Source organism: Cervus elaphus, chromosome 5 (genome assembly GCF_910594005.1).
Source record: "Cervus elaphus chromosome 5, mCerEla1.1, whole genome shotgun sequence".
Taxonomy (NCBI): domain Eukaryota; kingdom Metazoa; phylum Chordata; class Mammalia; order Artiodactyla; family Cervidae; genus Cervus; species Cervus elaphus.
In genome coordinates, this window is record NC_057819.1 from 87628587 (window position 1) to 87633739 (window position 5153).

Here is a 5153-nt window from a genome sequence, read left to right on the forward strand (position 1 = left end):
TTTTTCTGCAAAGCTCAGGATCAGACTCAGGTCACATTCCTGATCTGTCCAAGATCAGGGACTCCTAACATGAACTGGCAAATCCCCTCTAAGACTGTTGCATCTTGACTTCTCATACTGCAAACTTGGAGGAGCTTCCTGGTGATTTTATGTAAAATTCCAGTCCTTCTTCTTTCAAAGTCCCTTGATCAGGGGGGAGGGGGAAGGAATATATATATATATATATATATATATAAGGAATTATATATATAATATATGATGTGTATATATACGCATTTTATATATATATATATAAAATGAGCACAGATGATGTGCTCAGTCATGTCCGGCTCTTTGTGACTCCATGGACTGTATCCTGCAAGGCTCCTCTGTCCACAGAAATTTTCAGGCAAGAATACTGGCCTGGATTGCCATTTCCTCCTCCAGGGGATCTTCCCAACCCAGGGATTGAAGCCGTGTCTCCTGTGTCTCCTGCGTTGGCAGGCGGATCCTTTTTACCACTGCACCGCCTGGGAAGCCCCATATATATCCTACATGCGTGTGTGCGTGCGTGCTAAGCCTCTTCAGTTATGTCTGACTCTGTATGACCCTATGGGCTGTAGCTGCCAGGCTCCTCTGTCCAGGGATTGAACCCACCTGTTTTTTGTCTCCTGCATTGGCAGGCAGGTTATTTACCTTTAATGCCATTGGGGAAGCCTTCTCTAATGACGTTACAGAAAGATTGAAAAGCAGAGAATAACAAAAGAAAACTCATCTCTGCTCCAACCACTGTATCACACAGTTGCTTTCATTTTTGCTTATTCATTTCCAGTGTTAATCCATTGGCAGATATATTTCAGCAGAGTTGTAATCATAGTATACACTGCATTTTGCATCCCACTGGGGCTGGTTGTTCTGGAGGCCTCTTTCCACTCTGCAGTCTCCCACTGAGACCTTGTCCACATTTACAGCCTAGCGGGGAGCAACTCTTGGTGTAGCAGAGTCTCTGATGTTCCAGTTGATTCCTTGGCCAAACCTGCCTGAATTTACCCCTACAGAGGAAGAAGATGATGTAAAAAATACAGGAACTCCTCACCAGGACTTCCCTGGATAAGGATCCACCTACCAATGCAGGGGACATGGATTTAGTCTTAGCCCAGGAAGATTTCTCAGGCCTCAGAGCAACGAAGCCCATGCACCAGAACTACTGAAGCCTGTGCTGGAGCCTGTGCTCCACAACAAGAGAAGACACAGCAACGAGAAGCCTGCACACTGCGAGGAAGAGTAGCCCCTACTCACCGCAGCTGGAGAAATCCCAGAGCAAATAAATAAATAAATGTTTATTTTTTATTTATAAATAAATGAAAACACCTTATCAAGTAAAGCAAAACAACGACAACAAAAAGAAGCTCTTTCCCAAACTCCATAAAATATGGAGGTGGGGGTAGAGGGTAGAGATTTTAGGGAACTGAGAACAGAGGAACACGATCAGGACAGAAGCATTCTTCTTCCCTCATTTCCTCCCAGGTCACTGTGAGAAGCTGGCACTGGGGCTTGTGCCTTCCCCGAAGGGTGGCTGTCGGCAGGCACACAACTCAAGAGGTCTGTGAAACAAGCCTTTGTTGATCCAAAGATACCTAAACAGTGTTGTCCAAATTTTCCCTTGAGGAATCACCTGGTGTGGTTGTTAAAATTCCGGACCCTAGGCCCATCTCAGCTCTAGGGAATTTGGAAATCATTGAGGAAACATGTTGAGTGTTGAAATGGGTGGAGACTGTGGTTGGATTACAGGAAGAACACTCACGCATTTCCTAAAGTGCTACCCAGGAATGACCATTACGTCTATCAGACTGAGCTTTGAGGAGGTGCCCGTGTATTTGTGTGGGTTTCAGAGTCAAATTCGACAAGGCTCAGGCTTCCCTCATAGCTCAGGTGGTAAAGAACTTGCCTGCAATGCAGGAGACTTGGGTTCGATTCCTGGGTCAGGAAGATTCCCTGGAGAAGGAAATGGTAACCCACTCCAATATTCTTGCCTGGAGAATCCCACGGACAGAGGAGCCTGGCGGGCTACAGTCCATGGGGTCACAAGAGTCGGACACGACTGAGTGACTTTCACTACGACTACAGGCACTCACATGTGATGTGGGTGGTTTAACTGCTCTTTCCTATATAAAATGGAAATAACCATTATTATATCCATCTCTCAATGGTTGTTGTAATGATTAGACGCTGTGTTCCATGTGTTTGGTACACAATCTAAGTGTCAATAAGCAGTAGCTATTAAACCACTAGTAAATTCTCAGTGCCTGGCATATGATCAAGCACTGTTACTTAATCTTTCCGAAGCTTAGTTTCCTCCAAGGGACGGGAAGTTGGGGAGTGGGAAATATCCCCCTGCTACCTGTCTTGAGTTATTTTAGCTGTAGATTAACACAAGACAAATTAACAAGACAGGGACTTCCTTGGTGGTCCAGTGGCTAAGACTCTACCCTCCCAAGGCAGGGGCCCCATGTTCAAGGCCAGGTCAAGGAACTAGATCCCTCATGCGGCAACTAAGAGTTCAAATGCTGTGACTAGAGATCCTGCGTGCCGGGACTTCTTTGGTGGCTCAGTGGTAAAGAATCCGCCTGTCAATGCAGGGGACAAGAGTTTGAGCGCTGATCCAGGAAGATCCCACATGCCATGGAACAACCATGCCCATGTGCTACAACTATTGAGCCTGTGCTCTGCAACAAGAAGCCGCTGCAATGAGAGGCCTGTACACCGTGATGAGAGTAGCCCCCGCTCACCACAACTAGAGGAAAGCCCAGGAAGCAATGAAGACCCAGCACAGCTGTTAAAAAAATAAAAGATCCTGCATGCCCAGCTAACACACTGCACAGTTAGATAAATAAATAAATATTTTTTACTTCTGGGCATACACACTGAGGAAACCAGATCTGAAAGAGACACGTGCACCCCAATGTTCATCGCAGCACTGTTTATAATAGCCAGGACATGGAAGCAACCTAGATGCCCATCAGGAGATGAATGGATAAGGAAGCTGTGGTACATATACACCATGGAATATTACTCAGCCGTTAAAAAGAATTCATTTGAATCAGTCCTAATGAGATGGATGAAACTGGAGCCCCTTATACAGAGTGAAGTAAGCCAGAAAGATAAAGAACATTACAGCATACTAACACATATATATGGAATTTAGAAAGATGATAACGATAACCCTATATGCAAAACAGAAAAAGAGACACAGAAATACAGAACAGACTTTTGAACTCTGTGGGAGAAGGTGAGGGTGGGATGTTTCAAAAGAACAGCATCTATACTATCTATGGCGAAACAGATCACCAGCCCAGGTGGGATGCATGAGACAAGTGCTCGGGCCTGGTGCACTGGGAAGACCCAGAGGAATCGGGTGGAGAGGGAGGTGGGAGGGGGGATTGGGATGGGGAATACATGTAAATCTATGGCTGATTCATATCAATGTATGACAAAACCCACTGAAATGTTGTGAAGTAATTAGCCTCCAACTAATAAAAAAAAAAAAAAAGAAAAAAAAATTTTTTTAATGAAAAAAAGCAGGAAAAAATTAATTAATATACACAGAGGTCACAGAAATTCTACCCCTATGCCCTAACCCCACCCAGACCAAGTGACCAAAGCAGTCTGTTCATATAACATTCTTAGATACAGAATTATTTATGAAGATTTAAGAAAGGGGTTTGTGCTTGGGGTAGTAGACTCATGAGGGAAGAGAGTCTGTTTATTTGGCTTTCTTAGCCTTGAATTCCTTATCTGGTGATAAGAATACTCTCTATACTCCTAGTATAGGGGGATCCTTTCACATGGGTGATTTATTTTCTACTTTTTGGGGGAGTGAGGGGGAGGTCAGAATGTTACTGTTTTAATATCAATCTTTCCTTCACCAGGTCTTTCTCCAGTAACTTTAACTCAAAACAATCAATATACCATTCTGGTATGTCGTGGGGCAGCCTGCTCCAAGCCTCAACACAGAGGTACTATGAAATGCGGGCACAATGCTAAATCCTCTGTGAAAAGTGTTAGTCGCTCAGTTGTGTCCAACTCTTTGTGACCCCATGGACTGTAGCCCACCAGACTACTCTGTTCATGGAATTCTCCAGGCAAGAATACTGGAGTGGGTAGCCATTTCCTCCTCCAGGGGATCTTCCCAACCCGGGGATGGAACCCGTGTCTCCTGCATTGCAGGTAGATTCTTTATCATCTGAGCCACCAAGCAAGCTCCTATGGCAGCTATTAAGACATCTCCTGGACATTGCTAAGTTTTTCTCACTGGATGCTTCTTAAGTACATATTTTAATATTTTAATGATGTTTGCTGTTTCTGGGGTACTTGGTAGGTTGCATTGGTTTTTTACAATCAGATCATTACCTCCTCTGCAATGTAGGCAATGTCATGAAGTGATAATGCTCACCATATTCAACCAGATTTGGTACCAACTGGCTTTGTGTGGCAGTCTATAACACTAGGAATTTCTAGGACAATAACCATCCATAGTGAGCCAAGAGATTGTGACAAGAGACAGGAAATATGGGAGTCCAGTAGTTTCTGAACCTTGCAGACCATAAAATTACCTGGGGATCTTAAAATTGTAGAGTTACTATTAGATTCTCCATGAATCTGCTTTATTTTTTATTTGTTTGTTTTTTATTTCCCCCTCTTTCTTTTTAAAATTAAAAAAAAATTTTATTTGTAAATTGTTGGAATCTGCATTTTAAAAAAAAATGTGCTGAAAGATTCTGATGAGCAGCCAAGTTTGGGAACTAATTTTGTTGTAGTGTAGAACCTGAGAGCTGAAAATTTTTTTTTCTTTCCTTACTTCAAGGATGACTATCTTGAATAAACACATTGCCAGTCAGGTTCTTCTGTTTTTGAGATCTTTGTTGATTTCATTACTGACAGTTTTGGTTGCAAGGCTTTTTTTGTCTTTGGGGGCTATGCCCGAGCAGCTTGTGGGATTTTAGTTTCCACACCAGGGACTGAACTAGGGTCCTCAGCAGGAAAAGTGCTACCACTGGACTGCCAGGGAATTCCCCCTGGGTTTCCGGTTTTGTTTTTGCTTTTTTTCTCCGCCCCCGACTCCCCGCACTTTAAATTCTGCCCCCATGTTTCAAATTCACCAATAGGGAACCTGC